Below are 26601 nucleotides of genomic sequence, written 5' to 3' on the forward strand. Positions count from 1 at the left end.
CCCAGCCAGCCACTGTTTCTTTAGTTTTTTTCCACTCCCGCTCCTCTGTCTTTTAGAATGCCAACTATGTGGATATTAGACTGTTTGGTATTATCCTATGGGTTTCTGAGGCTCTGTTAATTTTCTTCAGTTTTATTTCTTTCTGAGCTTCATTTTGCATAGTTTCTGTTGTTACCTTTTTACACAGATCTTTTCTTTTGCAGTATCTAATCTGATTCAGACCCTTCCAGAATATTTTCACTTCAGATATTGTGTCTCCCGTCTTTCATAGACCATCTGAGTCTTTCTGATGTATTTTCTGTCTCTCCTCATCATGTTTTGGTTTTCTTCTTCCTTGAGCATATGGGGAATATTTACAGCACCTGGTTTTCCATCTTTGTCTACTAGTTTCATTATCTCTGTCATTTTGGGGGTGTGTTCTACTGATGGATTTTTCTTCTGGTTATAGGCCATTTTTCTGCTTCTCTGAATGCCTGCTAATTTTTGATTGGATGCCAGGCATTATGAATTTGATGTTGATGGATGTTGGGTTTTGTTATATTTCTTTAAATAGTATTTGACTTTATTCCGGTATGCATTTAAATGACTTGGGATCAGTTTCATACTTACAGTCTAGGGCTAATTTAGCCTCACTACTAAGGCAACACCCTTCTGAGGACTCTACCCCATGCCCTCTGAGATCTCTTCACTCTCATAGGGGGATGTGAGCTCTTTCAGGACTTGAGTGTGCTCCACAGATGATTGGTGTATTGCTTTTCAGTGGTTCTTCTCCTAGTCTTGTGGAGTTTCACCCCCAAATGTGCAGATCAGTCAGGTGTTCCAGAGGTCTCTTCTGCAAGTCTCTCTGAATTTTTTCTGTACAGACCCTTCTTTTCTGGCATTTTACACTAAAAATCCTAGCTGTATGAGCTCTGATTTCTGTTTCCTCCTCTTGGTGAGACCCTTGAATTCCACTTGGAGTCCTCCTCTGGACCTGCCCTCTGGAAGTTGCCTCCAAGGCAGTCAGCTGGCTTTAGTAGGACTCGCCTCTTTTATTTGCAAGGATCACAGTACTATGGCCTGGGGTCTAATCTAAAGCAGTTTCATGCCTTCTGTCCAGTTTATTAGTTGTTTAAGGTGAGTGGGAATATCCGTACCCCATTACTTCACCATGGCTGTTGTCAGGAGCCCTGCATTGCTTTAAGTTACCTGACGTGTCTCCCTTTCCTGGATTCCTCCTTCCCCACTGGGGTGGTGCCTTCAGTTAAAACTCCTAAAAGACCCCATTAGCAGCATGTTCTTTTCCCCATATTTTTTTCTGATTTTGTTTTAATCTCTCTAAGTTGGCTCTCTCCTTTAGCACAAAGATGGTATGGCATTTCCCCCAGTATCCCTTGTACCTATCTTATTGCTTGGCATATAGTAGGTAGCTAATACATGTTGCTGGAATAAATAAATGAGAACAAGTATAAGAAAATATAAGGTAACCATGCCATATGGTTCTAAGGAGTTTTTTCCTTTTTATTTTTGTCCTCTCCCTCCTCTTCCCCTTCTTCTTCCCCCTCCTCTTTCTCCCCCTCCTGGGGCACTTAACAACAACAACAACCTCCTCCTCCTCCTCCTCCTCCTCCTCCTCCTCCATCTCCTTCATCTTCTGTTCTGGGCATCATGCCTGCTAAGCAAGCACTCCACCCCTGAGCCGAACCCCCAGTATTCTAAGAACAATACCATCCTGGATGTGGGGTTCAGACCTCAAGAGTTCAGACCACATCTGCAGCATTAGGATTTCATAATTCTTAATTCAATGGTAAATTTGAATTCATCTAGAGGAGGGTGAAACCACACTCATGGGAACTCGATTAAGGATTTGGGGATGCTCATTTTGTCAGGAAATTATGAAGTGCTGTGGGAGGGGCCATAATCATGGTTTTCCAGCATGTGTAGGATGGGGAGTAAATCTACGGGTGAGCGGTCTTAGGGGATCATCAGATTTGGGTGCAGGCCCAGGAAGAGCTTTCCAGTAGAGCCATCCAGCAGAGAAATGGGTTCCTTGGGAGGTAGTAAGTTTTCTGTTGCTGCTAGGATTTAAGCAGACACTCATATCTGTTGATGAAGGATGTTGTGTTTGGGATTATAAGATTAGACGTGATAGTGCATGAGGTAATCTCTTAGATACATTCTATTCAACTCTAAATCTTACTCCTGCCATTGAGACCCACGATTCATCTCCCCTTGCAATCTCCCATCCCCAACTTGTGTGCCCGCGCGCGCGCACGCACACAGATACACACACACATTCAGAGAACACACTGGCAATGTGCTTCTTACTTTTGTTTTAATGAACTACACATACCCCTCCTCTTTATCTAAGCAGGTGTCTTCTCAGTGCCCTGCAGACTAGCTGTTGCCACCCCCGGCTGGTGTCTGTGCTTTGCAGCCTGTCTGGCACCCCATTGATCTTGGCTGGTCCCAAAGTGCCTTGTTTCATTGTCTCCACTGCCTGGACACATAGTGCCTTTGAGAGAGGGAGGACTCTGGTTAGCTCATTGCTTTCCCACCTCCATGGCCTGGGAGTCTCCTGGTGAAGCCTTGCGACTTGGCAGCCTTGCTCCAGCCACAGCAGAGCTCAGGAACATCACCCGAATGGAGCTTCTGCTCTGGACCTGCTCCTTTGCTTGTTTCTCTGGCTTGCTTCTTTCTTGGGGGCCTCAAGGACTGGAGGCTCCCAAGTGGGGTCACCCCCAGGTCTAGGATGGTGAGTCACACACTGTGGGGAGGGGGTGGTCCAGTGAGTGGTGGTGCTCCAGAGGCTCTTCATGCACCTGCTCTTTTCCAGTTTTTAAGACGGCTGAGGGGAGCTGCAATTGGATCCCCTGCAGCCGGGAGGTGCAAGTCTGCAGCTCTGTGGCTGGAGGAGGAGCCCGGAGGTCAACCTCTGGATGGGGTGTCATGTGCCAAGGGACCTTCTCAGCGGAGCTTTGTCTTATGCTTCCCCAGAGTAGTTGCCAGCCTGTCTGTGGAAGGAACTTTTGCTGGGTGACTTTTCTATCTCAGCTGTCTGTTAGGGGGATCCCTGGCACTTGCCTACCCCACTCATTCTCTCTGCAGTTGTCTCCTGAGCTGCATTCGGATGGGCTCTGGGGCAAGGGCTGTGCAGAAAGCAGGCCTGAGGAGAGAGAGCTGCCCAGGTAGCAGGTGCCTGGCTATACCTCCAGGGGTCTTGGGCTCTTGCCACCCTACTTGTTGTACAGCTCCTAATTCTTTCAGGTTGGCCTAGCCAGGCACCATCAGGGATGTAGAGGAACACTCTTGAACTTGGGACTTGGGACTCTGTGGTCTCTTAGCCTTGGCCACCAGACAAGTTTGACATGAGCAAAAGCTTGGTTTCTTTCTCTGCAAACTGGGAAGAAGGCTTCTGGGGGGCGGGCAGAAGGGAGGGCTGCCTCAGGGGTCAGGCCTGCTGACTTCCCAGGGAAGCTTGTAGTATCCTGAAGACAGTGGACTTGGTACGTTCCTCAACAAGGGCTTCAAACTCTGTAGATGAGAGTCCTGTTCCCCAAAGAGGAGAAGGCCTTGTTATTTGAGGGATGGGTCTGAATGTTTGTGGGCTCGCAAAGTCAGCGCCATTGGCAAGGGAGCAACAAGAGAAGGGGCCTGCCTGTGTTTGCTACTGCACGCCCTGTGTCTAGGAAGGCTTCTGCCAGCTGCTATTTGTTGACTGAATAAATGAGACCCAGAGAGGGAGTCCTAGCATCTGGGTGACTGGGACAGTGCCCCACTTCACCAGTCCACATTTTGAATGAGAAAGGCAAGTTCAGCAGTGAAGCTGTGCGCCCAAGGCCACGTTCCACTGCGGAGAGAGCCTGTCTTAGAACCCAGTGTTCCTACTTCTACTGTTCAGCTTGTTCCATCAGAAGGTGTCAAGATAGTTGGGCAAGGTGGTGCATGCTTGTAATCCAGCAACTTGGGAGGATTACAAGTTTGAGTCTAGCTTGGACAATTTAGTGAGACCCTATCTAAAAAAAAAAAAAAAAAGGCTGGGGATATGGCTTAGTGGTAGAGTACCCCTGAGTTCAACTCCTGGTACCAAAAAATTTAAAAAGAAAAAAAAAGTGTCAAGACAATAATAAAGACAGTGGGTATAATATTATAGCTAATGTTGACCATATGTTCTGTTTTTTTTTTTTTTTTTTTGCAATGCTGAGGTTCGAACCTAGGGCCTCATGCTCATGCATGCTAAGCAAGTGCTCTGCCCCTGAGCTAAATCTCTAGCCCTGGCCTACTTTTTTTAAGATTAATTTTTTTTCCAGTGTTGGACATTGAACCCAGGGTTTTGATCAAGCTAATAAGCAAGTGCTGTACAACCGAGCCACACCCCAGCCCTTCCCTGCTTCTTGAAATGCATTCACTGAGAAGAGGTTTCCTGAAGTCGTTCTTCATTCCCCTCGACTGTCTTCACCAGTTCCTTAGTGTCTGCACCAGAAAACACCTGGCTTGGGGTGACTAAACAGCCGTCCCACACTATGGAGTTGGTTCCAGGACCCCCCTGAGGACCCTAAACTCTGGCACAGTATTTGCATACGGTCTCTGCCCACCCTCCTGTGTATTTTGAATCATCTCCATATTGTTTAGGGAATAATATCAAGAAGAAAAGACTGTACATGTTCAGTACAGAAGCAGGTTTATTTTCCCCAAAATTTTTGTTCATGCTTGGCTGAATCCTCAGATGTACAACCCATGGGTGTGGAGGGCTGATATTGTCACTATTTTTGTCAGTATTCTCCATGGTAGCTATTGTCTGCATGCTGTTTGAGGTCAACTCATGTTTTATTCAGGACTTTTAACCAATTATCTTTCTGTTCTCTTCGTGGCTATCTATATGGGATCTGCTTATTCATGCTTCCAAGCAAACATTTGTTGGAACACTTACATTGTGCAGGCAGGTCCTGGGCACAGGATTCAGTAGTAGATAGGATACAGTGTGCCCATCTAGGGACCGTCCTGACTTGGCAGGATTCCCCAAGGCAGTGGATCTCCTGTAGTATCCTCTTAGTACTCTGGCTCCCAGCTGGGTACCGAAGGGGATTGTCCATTTTTCTAGGGCTTTCCACCAGGCCAAGCACCAAAGCATATTCCTAGACAACCTCTTACTATTGCTGCCTCTTGACAGTGACCTCGAGTGCTGAGAATGAGGCCTGTTTTTGTTATTGCAGGCAACTTATTAGTGGGAAAGTGGAGCTTAAGACTTGTTTCTAAAAACAAAAAGACTTGTTTCCAGTGCCAGCCTCTGCTTGGTCCACTCTAGGTGTCCTAAGACTCATTCCTTTCCACAAATGTTCAAGGGGTTCCTCTGGACCAGGCATTGTCCAGGCTCTGGGGATGCAGGTGTACAGAAAAATCCCTGCCCTCAAGAGCTTTTATTTTGGTAGAGGAGCTAGACGATAAGCAATTAAAATCTGTAGTTTATTGGATGGTGACAGATGCTATGGAGAGAAGTAAAACAGGGAAGTGGGGGAAGGATGGGGTACTGGCAGGGATTGTGAAAGGCCTTACTCAGGAGGGGACATTGAAGGAGAGGTGGAAGAAGGAAATAGCAGAGGAAGGTGCATTCCAGGGCAGAGAGACCAGGAGATGCACAGGCCTTGAGGTAGTCGCCTGTAAGATTGTTCAAGACGGGTCCAACTTTAGTGAAGAGAGCCTGGGGAAGATCACGGGACTCAGATCACATGGGGCCTTGAAAGCCAGCTGAAGGGTGGTAGCTTTTATGGTGGGAAAAATTGGCGCCTTTGGAGGAATTTGAGCAAAAGAGTGACAGAGTTACCTTGTATTTCAAAAGGGTCACTGTGAGGACGGGGACGGAGCTCCATGAGCACTTGCCTAGCAGGTGTGAGGCCTGGCCTGGATTCCACCCACAGCACTGGAGCTGCGGTGGCGGGTGGGGAGGGGCAGGTCACCATGCTGCTATGTAATAGTGACTGTTTGCTGTCAAGTGCTTGTTGTGTGTCCGGCATGGTGCAGAGTCTCTATGTGCATGTCTCATTTAACCCTCACAACTCTTATCTCTTTTTTAATTAGGAGGAAGCCGAGTTTCAAGAAATCAAATTTTTTTATCCAGGAACACAAGTAAAAGGTGGTGGAGCTGGCTGTCAGCGCAGGTCAGTCTGATGCCGAAGTTCATGCTCTGGACTATTGCTCGTATTTTCAGGGACAGAGGGACTGATTGTTGAGAACAGCAGTGAACAAATATCTGGGTGTGATGGTCAGACCGCCTCTGAGCCTGTTGTTTGGCTACTCTCAGGTGTTCAGCTGGTCACCCAGGAGGGAGGTGAGGGACAGGCCCCCTCCTTTAACTTGCTTATTTGGTAGAAGGAAGAGAAGATTGTTTCCAGATTAGGGGAAGCTGCTTGGGGAGTGGAGTTTGTGCCCCGTCTGTGGACAGCAGCCTCTCTGGCCTGCGAGGACCCTGTGTCTTGTGTTTGGCTCCTCAGACAAGCCTGCTACCAAGAGACCCCAGCTTCCTGCTACCGACTTGGGCTCAGTGCCCCAGCAGGCAGATGGAGACCTCTGCAGGTGAGCCCTACCCTCCCTGGGGACGGCAGCTCCCCCAGTTCTGAGGAAAGTCTGGGCTGAAATGCCCTGTATTTTATCTCCCCCCTTTCTTCCAAGTTATTCAAATCACTTTCAGAATGTCATTCCGTAATCCTTGTATTTATCACTCCCTAAGGAAGGAAGGAGGGTTTTTCTTTGTCTCTAAAAAAAAAAAAAAGAGCTACAGTTTAGGGATGGGGAGTGGGAAAAAAATTTAAAAAAATGCTACAGGTGGAAAAATTGAGGTCAGAGAGTAAGGCTGAGAGTAGAGCAACCCAGGAGCGCTCTCGGGTAGAGAGAACCCAGGAGCACAGGCAGGTGGGGCAGGGGTAAGCGGAGTAGGAAGCTGGGCCTTCTAGATATAAGGTTGTTCCTTTTATATTAACCGTACGCTTTGGCTTCTGAGTCTGGAGAAGTGATCTTTCTTGCCTGCCCTCCTTACTCAGCGACTGTCTCAGTGTGGCCCTGGGGCCCAGGGTCTGCTCTGTGTGTACACACACACACACACACACACACACACACACACACACACTCTTTCTCTCTCTCTTTCTCTCCCGCCTCCCCCTTTCTCTCTCTCTCTCTCTCTCTGTCTCTCTCTACACACACACACTTCATGCTCACATACACCCTCATGACCTCATACTTGTTTCCGCTCTCACACACACATTTACCCGTACCATGCACATGTGTTCTTCACACACATCTGCTCACACGCCCTCACTGGCTTCTACCTTTACCCCACATACACACACCTGATGTGCACACTCTTGCGTAGGGCTTGTTATGTGTCTGCTTTCACTGTGGCTGTCACACGTGCTTAAGTGTGTACCTAGTTCACCTGTGCATGTGCCCTCCCAAGCCCACGGTGAGCTGTCTAGGGTGCATATGTCAGAGCTAGGCACCAGCAGCTGGTGGTTGCCTGACTGGGCATGAGAGTTTCCGATGACAGTGGAGTCCCTGCAAGTATTGGGCCCCACCCCGTGCCTCGGTTTACCCCTGTTGTGTAATAAAGAGAGAGAACTTTGAGAGACTAAGGACCCAGAGAGACACACAGGTGGTTCACTATTCTGAGCTGTTCAGACTGGGAGGTGCTGTCTGCCTGAAATGTCAAGTGTGTCTGTTCTGTGAGCAGAGGAGGGAGAGTTTCAGAAGCGAGAAGGCCGCACCTCCCACAGGGCTCCCTGCCTGGCCCTGCTTCTCCAGCTGCAGGCAGTGTGTTCCCAACCAAGAATATGTGCCACCGGCAAAGCCCAGCCTGTGGCTGCAGAGGCTGGGCCTGGCAGAGAGGGCGTGTTGATCAGCAGGGCGGAAGGCACCATTCTAGGAAGAAAAGGGCCCTCCTCAGCTGCTCAGGTCCCCCTGGGTTACCAGCCACAGAGGCAAAGCAAACAGGCCCTTGACTGCTTCTATTTCAGAAACCTCACCGCCATCGCTGCTGCTACTGCAGAGCACGAAATCATCCCTGGTCTGTGGAAATCCAATTAGACTTGCGCCGCTGGAGGCCCCTCCGTGGGGAGAGCAGAGGGAGGTGCGAGGGGAGGGGAGGCTCCCTCTACAAAGCTGCCTCCATAAATTTGAGTTAAGGGTGGTGCAAGGGCCAGACCGTTATTCATCCACGACTGTCCTTCCTGACCTCAAGATCCAGCCAGTGAAAATCTGCATGAAAACCCGAGGTTGGCTACACAGGGTTCAAGGGGTAGGAGGCAACCTGAAGACTTAGATGGTATTCCCAGTGTGTTTGACCTTCACCCATTCTCTGGTCCTGTGATCTTTCAGAGCCTTAAATCTCCGGCTTTTCTGGGTGGGGGTGGGGAGAGTGGGACCAGGTCCAGTGAACCCTCTGTTCCAGCCCAGTGGCCATATTTCAAGTGCCCTTCTTCCAGAGCCTCCGCATCCTCTTGTTATGTCCGGCTTCCCATCTCTGTACAGGGCACTGGTTTCATGGTGGCCTGCACCTAGTTGCTGCCAGGCTGCTCTGGGGACCTTTAGGACACACCCACAGCCAGCCTTTTGCCTCAGTATCCCCATGCTTTATACTCAGGTAGTAGTTTATTTATTGTAGATTACCTTGTTCCATAAAGGATATTAAAGTGAACCCAGATACTCATAATATCACTAGTTCTACTTGAGCATGGCTTCAAGCTTTCCTGGCTTTAGTTGCAGATGTTGACTGGGACTTTTGTCTGTGGTCAGCAAACCCATGGATGGTGATGGGTCCCTGAGCCTTGGCACCTATTCCTGCTGCCTGCAGCCACACTGTGCTGTACCATCTTTGCTTATTCTTTTTTTTTTTTTAAAGAGAGAGAGAGAGAGAATTTTTAATATTTTATTTTATTTTTTTAGTTCTCGGCGGACACAACATCTTTGTTGGTATGTGGTGCTGAGGATCGAACCTGGGCCGCACGCATGCCAGGCGAGTGCGCTACCGCTTGAGCCACATCCCCAGCCCATCTTTGCTTATTCTTGAAGATTCTGTTTACACATCTCCTCCCTGCACTTAGCGTCCTTGTCATGTGAAATTCCATGGCACCTCTTGCTGGAGGCACTGAGCTGAGTAAGACCTAGTCTCTCCCCTGGAGTCTAGTGGTATAGACAGGGAGTCATCTTGCATTTGCAGCCTGCTGTGACAGATGTGCCACAGGGGCAAAGTACTACATAATCGGTACTCTTAATGCTTGTAAACCTTGCAAATCTGAAAAAAGAACTTGGCATTCACATTTTATTGATATTCTGGCTTGGTAAGAGATCTAAGCCGGGGATTGGCATGTGTATGCACATGTGTGCAAAGCGTTGTTTACTTTTCATGTAAAGGTTACTGTCTGGAAGTCTAACGCTATTCCCATTTCACTCCTTTCTAGGTGGCCTGGTTTTCCCTCTCTGGATTCTCTAGCATCCAATGTGAAAGTCTCTGTCTCTGGTATTCTGAAATGTCACACATGACATGCCTTGGTGTGGCTCAGTTTTCACCCCATGTGTTGGGTGTCCTGTGGACCTGTCTGTTCAGTCTTGGAGCACACATTATGTTTAGTTCTGGGAGATTTTATTGAATTCCTTCATTGATAATTTACACCCTCCATTTTCTCCTCTCCTTTGGAATGTCTAGAATTTGTATATTAAATCTCCTGGATCGGCTCGATAGTTTTATGATATTTTCTTTCTTTTCTTTGAGTTTTCATTCTAGTTATCCTATTTTTAATTCTAAGAGATTTTGTTGTCTGAATCTTCTTCTTTTATAGCAGCCTGTTTTGGTTTCATGGATACAATATCATCTCCTGTGTCTCTGAGGATATTAATGGTAGCTTATTTTTGGAAGGAAGGATTCATCCTGATTGTTTCCTATAACATGTGTGTGTGTTTCCAGTCTTTCCTGTGACAAACTTTCTTCAGTCTAGTGATCCTAGGAAGTCTGCTAGCATTTGAATGAAGCATGAAAAAGGTGACTGAAGGAGGGTATAATGGCACACACCTGTAATCGCGACTACTCAGGAGGCAAAGGCAGGAGGATTTCAAGTTTGAGGCCAGTCTGGGCAACTTAGTGAGACCCTGTCTCTCAAAAAAAAAAAAAAAAAAAAAAAGGCTAGGAATGTAGCTTAGTGGTGGAATGCCCCTGGGTTTAATCCCTAGTACCACACACACAAATAAAGGTGAATTAAAGCTGTGTGTGTGTGGGTGTGTTGTGGGGTGCCCAGACAGTGTGTGTGTGTTTGTGTGTGTATGGGTGTGTGTTGGGGCAGACAGACAGTGTGTGTGTGTGTGAGTGAGAGAAAGAGAGAGACAGGGGCAGATAGACAGTGTGCGTGTGTGAGGGGTAGGGGGAGGAAGACAGAGGACCCAGGCCTCATGTAGGGTTTCTGGTTGGTGTGTTCATTTATGAATTTAGCAAGTTAGTACTGCAGATTGTTGAGATTCCCTAGAGAAGACTCTTATAATCTAATTGGAAGGTCTAAGACAGACTCCCTGTGCCCAGAAGCTTAATGGAAGAAGGGTCTTAGCTTCCGCATGTCAACTTAACCCTGTGTCCAGTTTCCTCAGTCCACAGACCTGCTTTGCGCTGTCCATTGAAAATGGCTACTTCCTCGTCTGATGATGGGTGGAGGAGGGACACTGGCTGAGGGAAGTGGGGACAGAGGATGAGCGATGGATGTTTGGTTTTATTTAGTCCTATTTTTAAAAAATATATTTTTTTAGTTGTAGATGGACACAATACCTTTATTTTGTTTATTTTTATGTGGTGCCAGGATTGAACCCAGTGCCTCATGCATGCTTGGCAAGTGCTCAACCATTGAGCCACAACCCCAGCCCTATTTAGTCCCATTTTTACAGCAGATTTTTAATCTGCCTCCTGTTTGCAGTGCCCCCTGATGCTAAGCCTTTGGGGGTTTCAGAGTGCTGATGGATTAGGATTCAGCTTTGTGTCACTTACCATTCATCCTTCTGCCCTCCAGTCTCCAAAATCATGTTACTCTCATCAACCCTTCTGCTTTTTTTTCTTTTCTTTTTTTTTTTTAAATCATGGGTTTTTTGCCTTAAAAAGTCTCTTTGCTCTCAACTTTGTGAGAGATGGGTGGGAGCAGAGCTCTCTCACGTGCATTCTCTCAGAGACCAGCGTTGGCCAGAACATACTTGGGGCATTTAGTTGTCCTCACTTGTTGTTTTTAATAGACCACTGGATGGTTTTCATCAGCCTTTGTGGGCAAGGAATGAAAGCTCATTTAGCTATGTATGTGCATTACAAGGATCCCCATGCCTGGAACTGTGCAGGTTCTATCCAAGGTCCCAGTAATTGCTGGCAGAATGAGGGAACGAACAAATGAATGAATCACAAACAGATTTGGAAACAAAAATTTCAATACAAGTACACTTCAAGGAGGTTCAAACTCTGCCCTTGGATGCAGGCCGGTGGCTTATGTAACTCTGAACCTGTTAAATACGAGACTATTGGACATTGTTTCTGACTAGTGGTGGGGACACTATTAACCTTATCCTCATCCTGGCTTGTTTTCTCTGGCTATAGTACATACGTGTTATTGCTATTTTTTGTTGTTGTTGTTGTTGTCGTTGCTGGGGGTCAGGTGCCTTACCACTGAGCTATACCCCCAGCCCAATTGCTTGTCATTTTTATAAAGAATGAAATGAATAAAAATAAAGCATCAACACAGGCATAAGTTACTCCTTGTACAGCCTTTCACAGTTCCTCTGTCACCTTACACCCTAGTTTCTTGCTCTGTAAAATGAATGGTTGGATCAGATGCTCCTCAGGCGTCTGCTATTGTCCTTGTTTGTTGGTGTTGTGATAATGTTGGCTTCTGTGGAAAAACCTGCCCCATCTACACTTTCTTGGGCCTAGGATGACTTTCTTGCATTCTCTGCTCATCAGAATCCTTTTTTTTTGTTGTTATTAAAATGTATTTTTTATATTTTTATTTTATTTATTCATTTTTTTATGTGGGGCCGAGGATTGAACCCAGTGCCTCACCCATGCTAGGCAAGTGCTCTACCACTGAGCTACAGCCCTAGCCTCTCATTAGAATCTCTTACTCCTTTAGAACCTACTCTGAAATCCCACTCCTTCATGAACATGCTGATTGCTCCAATAGATGCTGGCCCCCTTTCTCTAGCTTCTTTGGACAACTTTATTTTGCAGCTGGGTATAGAGGAAGGAGCATGGACCCTGAGGTCTGATATTGCCGAGTTGGGTTTTTAATTCTGTCATTTACTTCTTGTTTGATTTTGGATAACTTACCAAGGATCTCTTAGCTTCAGTTTCTTTATCTGTCTACAAGGAATTTGTAATACAAGTTATTTTATAGGACTTTATGAGAATTAAATGAGATATACACTGTCATCTCATAGCATCTGTGGGGATTGTTTCCAGAACCTCTGCAGATACTAAATCCATGGGTGCTCCAGTCCCTTATATAAAGGCCTGTGCACATACTCCTGTATACTTTAATCATCCCTAGATTTCCTAGAGTACCTGATACAATATAAATAATTGCCATACTATATTGTCTAGAGAATTATGACAAGAAAAATGTCTGCACATGCTCAGTATAGACATGATCTTTCTTTTTTTCTGACTAGTTTTGGTTCATTATTGGTTGAATCCTCAGATGCAAAACCTGTAGATGTGGAAGACCCACACAACACAAGAAGGTGATAATAACAATAATCTGTGTTCCTTACCTTTTTACCCACAAAGTAGGCACTTTCATTATATTTATTCACAGATGAGAAGTTTGAGTAGGAAGTAACTTGTTCAAGGTTGCAAACCAAGGATATTTAGCCTTTACCTTTCTTTAGGTGTTTTGTGTTTGCATTTATTCTATGAATATTTATCGAGAGATGACTCTGTGTCAGGTCATGCTGAGAATACAGCAGTGAGCAAATTGAAGCTTCTACTATTAATATCCTATATTAAATTTATATTTCAGTAAAAGAGTCAAGGAAAAAGGAGGTACATGTCCATCAGATGGAGGCAAGTGTGATGGGGCAGGGCAGGGCGTAGGGCATGCAGGAGCATGATAGAAAGAGTATGTGGTGGGAGGGGTGCTTCCCCCAGTAAATCATACCTGATGGAGACCTCTAGAGATGGAGGGAACAGTCCTGGGGGTGTCTGGTGTGTTAGCTTTCCATCACTGTCAAAATACCTGAGATAAATCAACTTCTAAGGACAAAAGGTTGACTTTGGCTCATGATTTCAGAGGTTTCAGTCTGTGGTCTATTGGTTCCCTTGCTTTTGGGCCTGTGGTGAGGCTGCACATCATGGTGGGAACACTTGGTGGAGCAAAAGCTGCTCTACTCATGATGGCTGGAAAAGGGCGGGGGAGAGATAGATAGATAGGTAGATAGATAGATATCATCTCAAGGACATGCCCCCAGTGATCCAGCTTCCTTCCACTGGGTTCCTACTTCCTGGAGGTCATTGTGTCTCCAGTAGTGCCACAGACTGAGGACCAAGCCTCTAACACGTGGGCCTTTGGAAGACACTCTGGGGAATCACATTCTAGACCTTGGCAATGGCAAATGCACTTATGTTTGAGTTGCAGGACCCAAGTCTAGCTGGGGTGTGAGACCATTGTGAGAACTTGGGGTTGTATTTTTAAGTTACTGTTTCCTTTTTGAAGTCCAAAGTTTGCATTTTTTTTTTTTTTTGTACCAAGTATTGAACTCAGGGCACTTGGCTACTGAGCCACACCCCCAGCCCTATATTATATTTTATTTAGAGTCAGGGTTTCACTGAGTTGTTTAGCGCCTCACTGTTGCTGAGGCTGGCTTTGAATTCGTGATCCTCCTGCCTGAGTCTCCTGCCAAGCCTCTGGGATTATAGGCATGTGTCACTGTGCCTGGCCAAAGGTCGCATCTTTTTCTTATTTTGTGTCGTGTATGAACTGGATAAAGAAAGGGATGGACACTTTGTTGGGTAATCAATACATATTTTTCAGTTGATAAATTCTCCCACTTTCTATCTTCCCAGGTCACCTGGCATAGGGTTGTACACAACTTTCAGGTGGCTCTCAGCCCCCCCGCCACATTCTCCAGGACCTTAGCCTGGCAGGGGAATGAGTGCCGGCTGCTGTGAAAGCTTTGTGTGAAGGCCTTGGTGGCCTTCTTGTGGCTCTTGGGTGGGCCACTTCTCTCCCTCCTCAGGGCCTTTGAAAATGTGGCTCCCTCCCACTCCCTCAGGTGCCCAGGTCTTGTGTGGTGCGCTCAGAGGCTGGAGGATTTTTCCTGCATGGCCGTATTTGTCTCCATTGATGTACCCTCACTGTGTGGTCCTCAGGCCCGCATCGTCTTCCTCGCTGGTCATTAACTCCTTGAGACAGAGACCCTACTGTTCCTCCTCACCCTTCCCCTCTGCTACACTCTAATCTCTAGCACAGAGGTTGGCAAATTTTGTCTGCAAAGGACCCGATTGTAAATATCTTAGGCTTGGCAGACCATATGGGCTCTGTTGCTGTTCCTCAGCGCTGCCCTTGGAGCACGAAAGTGGCCATAGAGAATACATAGATGAATAAGCATGGCTGTGTTCCAGTAATATTTATTTACGGACATTGAAATTTGAATTTCATATAATTTCCACATGCCATCAAATATTATTCTGGTTTTTTTTTTTTTTTTTTTAGTCTTGTAAAATATAAACATCATTCTTGGCTTGCAGGCCATATGAAAATTGGCAGTGGGTTGGATTTGGCGCATGACTGCTGACCCCTGAGGTGAGGCAGTGCATGGCTTATAACATGTTTTTAATAAATATTTGTTGAGTGACACTGGCAAGAAGTAGTGAGCTGCTGCTTCCCCTAATTAACTCCGTAATTTCTGCCCTTTATCAGATTCCCTGTAATCTGTTAAAATTAATGAAGAAGGCCAACTGGTTCACTTTATTGAGGTGTAATTCACTACCATAAAATTAGCCCATTTAAAGCATACAATTCAGTGGTTTTTAGCATATTCTCAGTTTTGTGAGCATCATCACTGTCGACTTGAGAACGCTTTCATCACCACCAAAAGAAATCCTATTAGCAGTCACTCTGTCCTCTCCTCAATTTGTCTTTCCATCCTAGCCCTAGATAACCATCAGTGTACTCTCTGTCTCTATAGCTATTCCTCTTTGGGACATTTTGTATCTGTGGGGTCCTGCAAGATGTGGTCTTTTGTGACTGATTTTTTACTTAGCATAATGTTTTCAGAATTTTCATCTATGTTGTAGAATGTACCATCAGAATTTCTTTCCTTCTTAAGGACAAATAATGTTCGATTGAATGGATATACCACATTATTGTTTATGCCATTCATTCACTGGTTGACTGATCTTTGAATTGTTGCCATCTTTTGACTTATATTTATAATTTTCATTTTTTTGTGGCACTGGGTATTTTTTAATCTTTTTATTTGTTTTCATTGGTTATACATGACAGTAGAATGCATTTATGCACTTTGATGTAGCACTCATAGGTGGGATAATCTATCATTTTTCTGAGTGTACATGTTGCAGAATTATGTTGGTCTTGCAGTCACATATATACATATAGTAATAATATCTGTTTCATTCTACTATCTTTCCTATCCTCACATCCCCTTCTCTCCCCTTCCATCACTTCCCTCTATCTAATCTAAGGTAACACTATTCTTCCCTAGTGCCCCCTGCCTTATTGTGAATTAACATCCTCATATTTGAGAAAACAGTCAGCCTTTGGTTTTGTGGGACTGGCTGATTTCACTTAGCATGATAGTTTCTAACTCCAACCATTTACTGGCAAATTCCATAATTTTACTCTTCTTTAAAGCTGAGTAATATTTCATTTATACCACATTTTTTTTAATCCATTTATCTATTGAGGGCCTCCTAAATTGGTTCCATAGTCTAGCTATTATGAATCGATCTGCTGTAAACATTGATGTGGCTGTCACTACAGTATGCTGATTTTAACAAATATATGCAAAAGTGTTCAACATCTCTAGTAATTAGAGAAATGCAAATCAAAACTAATCTAAGATTTCATCTCACTCCAGTCAGAATGGCAATCATCAAGAATATAGGCAACAATAAATGTTGGTGAGGATGTGGTGAAAAAGGTACACTCATACATTGCTGGGGGACTGCAAATTAGTGAAACTACTATGGAAAGTAGTATGGAGAGTCCTGAGAAAATTGGGAATGGAATGGAATTTGACCCAGCTACTTTTATTTTTTGAGTAACCCTTTTCACTTTCTTTTTGATTGGTCAACCAGTTCTTAAATGGACACATTTCTGATTGAACGTGACTATTTAGATAAAAGTTTTGCTATTTTCTTTCCTAAAAATAATGCATATTTATTAGGGTATATTTGGAAAACAAAATTTGTTTTCTGCTAATGATGTCCTGGTTGCATTTGGTTACAGTCAGTTCTTTCTTTCTTCTTCTTCTTCTTATATTGAGATGGGATCTCTGTATGTTTAACCCAGGCTGGTCTCAAACTCCTGGGCTTGTGATCCTCCCCAGTAGCTGGGACTACTGGCACATGCCACTACACCTAGTTGCAAGCCAACATCTTAACAGGTCTCTTAAGACCCAGGCAGTAGCTCCAATGAGGTACAGTAGATCAGGATGCAGGTCCTGGTGGCTTTAATTTGGGTTCGTAAACCAGCTCTGTGGCTTGATATTGGCAATCTGCTTCTCTATTCATCCAACAGGAATTTTGGGGTACTTACATGTGACAGATGTGTACCTGTTTGGCTGGCTTATGGCTGTGCAGGGCTGAGCATAATGCCAGCTCCTGGTAAGCGCTTAGTAAGTGGTAATACTGAAGAGCGATAGACAGCCCTACCCCCTGCAGTCCCCAGCTCCTCAGGGCTTGAGACAGACTCAGAGGAGTAAGGGTCCTCTAGCTCATCTTCTCTCCTTGTCCCTGGTACTGGGTTCCATTCTGGAGCCAGGCTCCGCTGGGACACTGCCGCTGGTGGAAACTGCCCCCTGTTGCTGGGCAGCTCTGGTTTTTGGCTCTTCCTTTTGGAGCCATGCTTTCTTTGGCCATGCCTCTCCAGCAGGGCCTGGGAGAGCCAGCCGGCCCCCTGGTGCACATGACAACGCTGCGAGCATTTGACAACAGTTCCCCACCCGCCTCCTCTCCAGTTCCCTCAGCTGTCTCTTAGATAACTTCATTTCTAGACCTGTCATTCCTGTTGTCACCTTTGGACAAGCTCCAGTTTGTTCTTGGTTGTTCCTGGCCTTGACCTAGAGGTGGCTTTGAGGGGTGGGATGACATCCTGATGGTGGTATATGCACACCAAGTGCCAGGATGAGTTGTAAGCCTTTGGGGAGACAAACCTTCACTTTACTAGCAGGATGAAAATTGTGTGAGCAGGAAAGAACTTTGTTCTGAATTATGACAAAAATACCAGCTAAGGCTGTCCAATGTCCCCGCTCCTCCCATTTCCAAGCTCAGTCAGGGGAGTGGGGGCTGCCCAGCCCGCCTTCCTGATGTGCGTTGCAAACACAGCTCACCCTGCTGGAAGGGCTTTGAGTTTTCCCCACTGTCACTTCCCATCCTGATAGGGCAGAGCTGTTGTTATGTTTTCTTGGGCTCCCTTTCATAAGCTGCTGGAGGGAGATCGCGACAAGCTGCAGCCCATTAATAAAAGCACTTTAACAGAAACAGAACAAGAGGAATCGGTTTGATCATTTGTCTGGTTTTGTATCCTAGGGCCTCTCTCCTGTTGGTGGGAGAAATCCAAGTGTGTTTAGCAATCCCTCATCTGCTGCCCATGGGGTAAAAACCTTGTATTTTATAACCAGGAAGAGTCCAGAAACCCACACCAGGCCCAGCACTTCCCTGCGGCAGGCCACAGCGGAGGAGCACAGTTTAGGGCATTTCCTACCTCCTCGGGCCAGCTTTTGAAAACCCATGCCTAATGTTATTTTAACTGTGTTCTGGGATGATTTACATGACTTTATTCTTCTGTGGTTAGTTACTCATTCAGAAATTCCCCTGTCCATCTGTTCTTCTGGGACTCTGAGTCTGTGGGAACAGAGTATCCCCTTTGACTGGGGCCTGGTGACCTCCTGCTGTCCTCATTGCTGCCTGGAGCCCAAGGCCAGCAGCATTTGTCTGCCTCCCTAACCTCAGCACCTGCTGGCCAGATTCCTGCAATTGGAGGAAGCACCTTGGGAGGCAGTTGCCCCAGGTTCCAGAGCCTATAGGCCTGAGAGTTTGTTTGCAGGCTGTGGTCTCATGGCTTGGGAAGACGGGAGGGTGGCCCGGAGGTGGAGGAGGCTTGTATGGTGTGAGGCAGCATAGGACAGTGGTCATTACCACACACCTGGTCGAGATCCTGATCTGTCATTCCCCAGTCATGCGACCTTGGGCAAATTAGATAAGACCAGGGATTGAACTCAGGGGCACTCAACCACTGAGCCACATCCCCAGCACTATTTTGTATTTTATTTAGAGACAGGGTCTCACTGAGTTGCTTAGCACCTCTTTTGCTGAGCCTCAGGCTTTGAACTCGAGTTCCTCCTGCCTCTACCTCCCGAGCCACTGGGATTATAGGCATGTGCCACTGCACCTGGACCCTTTTCTTATCTATAAAATGGGGATAATAAAGAACTTATTTCACAGGGTATTCATATATTATTGGGTGAGTTTGTGAAGCATCTGGACCTGGCCTGGCATAGGGAAAACACTATGTAGCTGTCAGTTGGTGGTAATGAGAAGGGGGAGAAGGAGGAGGAGGAGGAGGAGGAGGAGGAGGAGGAGGAGGAGGAGGAGGAGGAGGAGGAGGAGGAGGATGATCATCTGTCTTTCCTATTGGATTACCTTCCTCTGCCTTTTTTTTTTTTTTTTTTTTTTTTTTAGGGAACTTATTAACAAACATGGGAAAGCTTCTGTGTGGGCTCTGCCCTGCTGCATCTGCAGCCCTTAGATTCCTTAGCCCTCTTAGATCACCTCTGCCCAGCGAATCACCACCCAGGCACTGTGTGAGAACCAGCCTTAGGCTGATTACCGGCTGGCAGCCTGGCAGTGGATGGCCTTATTTCCCTGCTTCAATTTCCTCATCTGTAACCCACAGAAAACATTTACCATCCGCTTCCCTCCTCCTTTCCTCCTGACTCCTCCAAAAACTTGAATAGGGTCAGGTGACATCTACTAATAAGCATGGCAGGCAGGTGACAAAGCCAGGCAGAACTTGGATGGGCAGCATGGGGGAGTTGTGAGCTGAGGGCCTGGGGAACTGGTCATCCTGTCGGTGAGAACCCTGGGTCAGATGAAAATGGAGCTCAGCACTGCCCTGGGGCTACCTGGAACTAAGGCAGCCATTTTGGCTGTACCCTCCACTGTGAAGGGGGACTGGGATGTTTGGTTAGAAAATCAGTCCATAAATGAACATTCCTCAAGCTGAATAAGGTGCTATGTGTAGTCCTTAGGATGCTTATACAGTGGCAAAGGGCCAGAAAGTCTCACTGATGCGAATAACCAGCAGTTAATGCTTTACCTTGTATGTGTCAGGTGCCCAGGCACCTCTTTCATAAACGAGGGGCAAGGCTCAGAGTTCATTAATTCTGCCAGCTAGGAGTTAGGGTATGCAGATCTGGGGCGTTTCCTAGTCTGTGTTCTTTGCAGGAGGGGAGGGGACCTGACCTGGAGGCCTGGAAGGCCTGCGGGAGCTCCCTGTCACTTCCTGCCTTCCTAGTGCTTTGCTGTGAAATCCTCTCACTTGACCACGTGGTGTGTGTGTGTGTGTTTTCCCATCAGCCTGCTGACTCCCTGTGGGAGTGCACGCCCCTCCTCTTTGTAGCCTTTCTCTCCCTTCTTTCAGCTACCTCCTGCAGTGAGAGCCAGGAGAGAAACCTGTGCCAAAAGGTGTGGTGACCTTGGGCTTTTGTTAGTGTGGATTTTCTGGGAGCTTCTGGGGGGAGGGGGTGAGGTGTGTGACACATTCTTTGCTGCAGTGTTGGAAGTGTTCTTAGTTGAAAGGATGAAACGGGGAAGTGCTGCCTTGGAGAGGGTGAAGGCTAGCAGCCAGTGGCCAGGGAGTCTGGTGTCTGTCTGCATTAGCTGGCTGTGTGACCTTGGGCATGTCTACTCCTTTATGGGCCCTGCTCCTCACTGTAACGCAAGGGGTACCAGATGGTCCCTAAGGTCCTTTTGGCTGTAAAAGTCCTATGACTTGAATTGCTTTCCTTGGGAAGTGTGTTGCCTGGGCTCATTTGTTCTTCCTTTCCCTGGCTGCCTCTTTCCAGCTAAGGTTTGCTTTCCAGCTGGTGTTAATTGGTAAGCTTTAAAGTATGCTTTGGAACCAACAGGAGGAATTCCGAGGCCATAACTCCAGATCCTGTCAATCAAGGTTTGCAAAGTCTAGTACCTACAGGAGCCAGGTGGGATGTGTCTGAGTAAGAACAAGTTCAAACAGGAATCCTGGGGCCAGGAGCCAGGCCAAGCCAGGGCACAAACCTTGAGGTACTCAGGTTCATCTCAGGAAGTGTAGCTCAGTGCTTTTGAACCTGGCTGGCTAACCCACAGGACCTGTCCCAGAGAGGGCTGATGACACCTGCCCTGAGGCAGAAACCCGCAGGCCAGCAGGGCCTCATGGCTCATGCCTGGGTTCCTTGGCCTGCCCAGGACACAGCCTTTCTTCCCAGCCTACTCTCAGCTCCCCCAGCCACCCAGCCCATACTCTGGCTCCAGGCACAAATCATGTCCCTTCTGGCCTTCCCTGTCCCCTCTTTATCTTTTATACCTGTTGATGTCACTGCCCCCTCTCATGCCCAGCCTGCCCTTTACCACTCTTCCCAGACTGAGATAGGGCAGGAGAGTGAGCTTGGCACAGGGTGCAGCCTTAGAACACACTCAGTATAAATCAGAATGTGGGGTGAGACGGGAGCCACTCAGTCAGATCATATGAACTGAGCCCCCATCACCTCGTGGATGCTGCAGGAGGGGCAAAAATGTGTGCACAACACATTCCTGGGGGAAACTGGAGTTGGCCATGACAGTTGGAAGACCAGCCCTAGTGAGGAACACCTGCCCAGTGACAGGTGATATTTCCAGTCTGTATTGGGAAGAGGTGGGAGTCAGCGGACCTGGGTTCTGCTGAGCTCTTGCCAATGGCTTTTTTGAAAATCATGGTTCAGGACCCCTGAGTGAAGTTTCCTTTTTGGAGAATGGAATCTTAGGGTGGGTCTTCCTGAAGTCCCTTTCATCTCTCCCAAGTTAATAGTTGCCATTTATCAAGTGCCTTCTGTGTGTCAGGCCGTGGGAAGTGCTGGACAAGCCTAAAGCTACCTGATCCTCCCAACACGAGGTTCTGTTATTTGCTCTCATTGTACAGGTGAGGAGCCTAAGGTTTAGAACTTAGGTTGCTGTCTCTTAGCCCTTAGGTCTGATCTTGGGTCTTAGGTCCTATCCAGGTCGCTGATGTATTCTTTCTGACCCAACTAATGCTGCTGTGTTTTAGAGCCCACATTTAAATGCTGGAAAGATTTTTTTTTCACAAAAATAGGGATTTGGGCTGTGGAAAGTTGGAAGCAAACTGAACTACACAGTACAGTACACTGTACTGCCCCACAGCAATAGTTGGCTGGATCTGAGTCTCAGCCTCCACCATCGTGTGGGGCCTGTGGACTTTCCTGGTCCTTCAGTCTTTATACCTTGTGGGGAATGTGTGCTTGTACCCAGGTGGCCTCACAAGCTTATATTTTCCACCTGGCTCCTGTAGGTTCTAGACTTTGCAAACCTTGATTGACAGATGTGATGGCACTTACACTTTATCAGTGACACAGTTACTGAAGGTTACAGGCAGGACTAGGCTTGGTTTTGCCTGACGTGAACCCATGAACCACCCTGCTGCTTTTTTGAGTTGGTCCTAAATCTCAGCAAGAATTTTTTGGGTGCTCCATCTGAGCATTGAGAGCCAGGTCAAATTTATATACATTTATACATCCAGAGAGCTGTGCACCTCAGTTCTGTCCAATATACTGTGGCAGTGAGGAGGTTAGAAGCTTGCTCTTGTTTTCAGTCCAGAGAAAAGATTATCTCCTTGCTATGGGGTCCGTCCTTTCCAAATGAATTTAATGTAATTGTTTTCTTGTCTACTGCCTATTTTCTTTTATCTTGGTTTCTATTTACTGGAATCCAGGAGACCCACCTCCCTTCTAGGAAAGTCACCAAAATGCCACACAAAGAGCTTGTGTCTCTCCAGGCAAATGGAAATGGGCAATAGGGTTTGTCTTCAAATTGTGGATGCATCAGGGGTGGGTAGGGGTCCCTGGAGGACAGGCAGACAGGATGCTGGGCCTCCCAAACAGGGAGGGGATCTGGTGGAGGCCAAAGTTTCCTGCACTTGCTGTTGGTCTCTCCAGCTGCTTCCTGCTGATAGAGAGGGTGGACAATGCCGCAGTGACTCAACTCCAGGATCGTCGGTGAACAATAGCAGATTTGGCTGGGGTCAGCCAAGGAGCGCTGACAGTACCAGTCACCTGTTTGCTCCTTGTGGAGAGGAGCCCATGGCACCTTGAACTACCTTCCTGCATGTTCTCCTTGTTCTGGTTGGGCTGCTTTCTGGCTGTTTCTGTTTGGTTTCCCTGTAGGTTGTTCTCACCCCTCCTTTGTGCACAGCTGACCCAGAGCTTCCGTGACTCCACGCTGACCAGCTGCCTGCCTACTGTCCCAGAACTAGCTTTGCCAGCCCTCCCTTGCCCTGGGTCTGAGGTTCAGGGAGTTTGGCATGGTACTTGAAGGTTCTGAGTCTCTCCACAGGCATCCAGGGCTGGATGAGTGTCAGATGAGAGAAACAGCTGTGAGTCTTTAATCTCCTCCAGTGGTAGAGGATTAAACAATTTTTTGGTGGGTTTGTTGTTATGTATTATGATTTTATTTTCTTCCTAAGAAGCTATCATTTATTGTGTATTTTCTAGGTTCCTGACATGGTTACTAAGTATATGCATTATCTAACTTAAGCCTTCCAGTAACTCTTAGAAGGAGGTATTGTTACCCCTATTTTATGGATGAGAAAGCTGAAGCATAAGAGGGTAAGGAGCCACACCTATAATCCCAGAAACTGGGGAGACTGAGGCAGGAGAATCTCAAGTTCAAGGCCAGCGTGGGCAACTTAGTGATACTCTATCTCAAAAAAATAAAAACAGGCAGGAGATATAGCTCAGTGGTAAAGGGTCCCTGGTTTAAACCCCAGGATCGCAAAAAACAAAAAAAAAGGGGTGGTGGTGGTGGGAGGTGGGGAGGTGGTGAGGAGCTTTCCCAAGGTCTCAGATCCTTCTTACTTCAAAGTCTTGTGACATATGACTTCCTAAGGAGGGACACAGGAGAAGGGGGAGTGTGGAAGAATTTAAAACAGTTTGAGGCTGAGTGCAGTGGTAAGCACTTGTGTTCCCAGTACTTGGGAGGCTGAGATGGGGGAATCTTAAATTCAAGGCAAGTCTGAGCAACTTAGTGAGACCCTGTCTCAAATAAAAACTGTAAAGGACTGGGAATGTCATTCAGTGGCAGAGCACCCCTAGGTTCAGCCACTAGCACTGCCCCCCAAAAAGGGTGGAAGATGTTAGAAGGGGATGTAGAGGTGAGCAAGCTTCAGCCCCTGTGCCCCCTGATTTACAGCAAGATGGAGGAAACAGGTGTGGTGTTAATGAACTTGACACAAGCTGTGGTATGCTTGGTGTTAACCGTGGAGTTGCCTGATAACTTGGAAGAATATTTTCAGCTGGTAGATCAGCAACCAGCAGAGGACACTTCAGAACAGAAGTGGGGGAATTCTTAGCCCACAGGACTGATTCAGCTGTCAGCATGATTTCAACTGGTCTGTGTAGAAAATGCTGAGATGTAGTGCCATTTATGTCTGGAGTTGCAAAAATGCAACATTCCTTAGAAATATTTTTAGTACAATTTTTTGGCAGTTTGTATCCAGAGTCCTAGAAAATTCATTCATGATCCTGTTCCTTGGAAGAAGTTTTTATATGTCTTAATTGCAACATTATTTATAATAGTTAAAAATTGTAAGCATATCAAATGACCAATAATAGAAAACTAGGTACATAAATTTGGATACATTAAGTTATAGTTAGATAGACGTAAGAAGTTCTAGTATGCTATTGCATGTCAGGTGACTGTAGATAATGGTAATGTATTATATATTTCAAAAAGCCATAAGAAAGAATTTTGAATGTTTTCACTGTAAAGAAATGATAAATGTTTGAGGAGATAGATATGTCTTCCCTGATTTAAACATTACACAATGCATACATGTATCGAAACATCACATGGTACCCCATAAATATGTACAATTTTTGTTTTTATGTATCAGTTAAAAATAAATTTAAATAGTTTTTGAATACATTCATTTGATGGTCTGTTGAGCAGCCTTTAAAAAAAATCACATTCAAAACTTATTTATAATGACTCACAAGAATATTTCTGAAAAATGTTAAGCAAATCCTATAAGATGTAAGCTGTATATACCATAATTCCTAGTTTTTTTTTTACAAAGTGAAGAAGAAAGAGGAACTGCCTCAGAAATGCTAATGGCGTTAGTGGTTATTAGTGATTTTTCTTTTATATAATTCCTAAAATTTCTTGAGTGAGTAATAACAGAGAAATGGGGAGTGCCCTGGGAGTCTCAGAGGCCGAGGGTGTTCAGTGCGTGGCGGGCACGTCACCCGGCCTTGTGAAGTGAGGGCCTGAAGCTTTCTTCCGTAGAGGTGACAGATGTGTTCAGGGAGGCCGCTCGGTTCCTTTCCTTCTCCAACACATTCTTCCCCTCCAGCTTTCTCCCTTAATTGGATGTAAATTTACAACTAAAGGACGATTTTTAAAAAATATGTATTGTTTTTATTGGCTGTGTTTCCCGAACCCTGTGACAAGAGACATTTTATGTTTCTCACTCTAACAGAAAGCCCTAATTTAAGCTCCTTTCCACTCATGTGATCCCAATTGATTTTCCCCTCTCTATAGTTCATATGGTCTTTGTCAGATGGAAACATTTTCTGCGCCTGCCTTAAATGGCTCGGTGTAAAGTGACACTGTGTGCCGTGGCCTGTTGGGTAGTACCAAGCTGACCTGGCTTCCCAGGGAGGATGGGCAAGTGGGACACTGGCTGTTTCACAGCCTTGTGGGGCCGTGAGCTTGAAGCCGACCCTCAAGTGAGCCTGGAGAACACCTGGGATCCTAGCTGCAGAACAACAGCCTGTGTTTTGTGGATTATTGATCAGAACTTGGCATAGCTTCTGGTGCTTAGGGCGCAATTCGTGTTATTTGGATAAATACTGACTGGCCTTTATGACAGTATTCACTCCAAACAACAGACACTTCCTTGGAGTGTTGTATTAAAAATAAATAAATAAATAACTAAAAGGAACAAATTAAAAAAAAAAAAGAAAATAGGTTTTGGCTGGGGTTGTGGTTCAGTGGTAGAGTGCTTGCCTATCATGTATGAGGCACTGGGTTTTACATATGAAGACATACGAGTATGTGTGTATATATGTATGGGGGCATATACATAATAATTATTTTTTTGCGGTGCTGGGGATTGAACCTAGGGCCTTGCACATGTTAGGCAAGTGCTTTTCTGCTGAGCCACATCCAGGTGCACAAAGAAAATGGTAGCTGCCAGGTGGGCTTCCCTGTGGTTCCAGCCACTGGGGAGGCTGAGGAAGGAGGATTGCTTGAACTCAGGAGTTCAGGGCCAGCCTGGGAAATATAGCAAGACCCTGTCTCACAAAATAAAAATAAAAGAGTAGATAGATATGTTTAAATCAGGGCAAACATATCTATAGTGTTTAAGAAAATAGATTTTGGCAGACATGAAGACCAATGGTACAGAATAGAAAACACAGAGTCAAACCCACATAAATATAGTTATCTCATACTAGTTAAAGGTACCATAAACATACATTATAGAAAAGATAGTTGCTTTAACAAATGGTGCTGGGAAAACTGGAAATTCATATGTAATAAAATGAAATTAGACCCCTAACTCTTACCCTGCACAATACTTAAAGTGGATCAAAGACTTAGGCATTAATTGTGGATGTGTAACCGACGTGATTCTGCAATCTGCATTTGGGGGTAAAATTGGGGGTTCATAACCCACTTCAATCTAATGTATGAAGTATGATATGTCAAGAGCTTTGTAATGTTGTGAACAACCAATTAAAAAAAAAAAAAAAGACTTAGGCATTATACCAGAGGTCCTGCTAGAAGAAAAAGTAGGCCCAAATCTCTATTGTGTTGGTTTAGGAACTGAATTCCTCAACAAGACTCTTGAAGTGCAAGAAGTAAAATTAAGAATCAATTAATAGGATGGTATCAAACTAAAAAGCTTCTTCACAGCAAAGGAAACAATCAAGAACATGAAGAGAGAGCCTACGGAATGGGAGAAGAGCTTTGCCACCTGCACCTCAGATAGAGCAATAACCTCCAGGATATAAAAAGAACTCAAAAAACTTAACACCAAAACAAACAGACAAACAAAAACCAAATAACCCAATCAATAATAGGTAAAGGAACTAAACAGATACCTAATAGAAGAAGAAATATTATGGGCC

The 26601-nt window shown here is 45.8% G+C and overlaps 2 protein-coding genes across 5 annotated transcripts in view; one reads left to right on the plus strand and one right to left on the minus strand.

Annotated features, from left to right (window-relative positions):
- The window catches only part of TSPAN11 (tetraspanin 11), a 750083-nt gene that overhangs the window by 491752 nt on the left and 231730 nt on the right, over positions 1 to 26601 (minus strand). The gene's annotated exons all lie outside the window — the stretch shown is intronic.
- TSPAN9 (tetraspanin 9) overlaps positions 1 to 26601 on the plus strand; it is a 196865-nt gene that overhangs the window by 17934 nt on the left and 152330 nt on the right. The window contains exon 3 of one of the 2 annotated variants that reach the window (XM_081310190.1): positions 6055 to 6134. The exons of the other annotated variant lie outside the window; for it this stretch is intronic. The gene's annotated coding sequence lies outside the window, so the exon portion shown is untranslated. The remainder of the gene's footprint in view (positions 1 to 6054; positions 6135 to 26601) is intronic. 2 annotated transcript variants of the gene reach the window in all.

This window comes from Spermophilus citellus (assembly GCF_964194105.1).
Source record: "Spermophilus citellus genome assembly, chromosome: 10".
In the NCBI taxonomy this organism is placed as follows: Eukaryota; Metazoa; Chordata; class Mammalia; order Rodentia; family Sciuridae; genus Spermophilus; species Spermophilus citellus.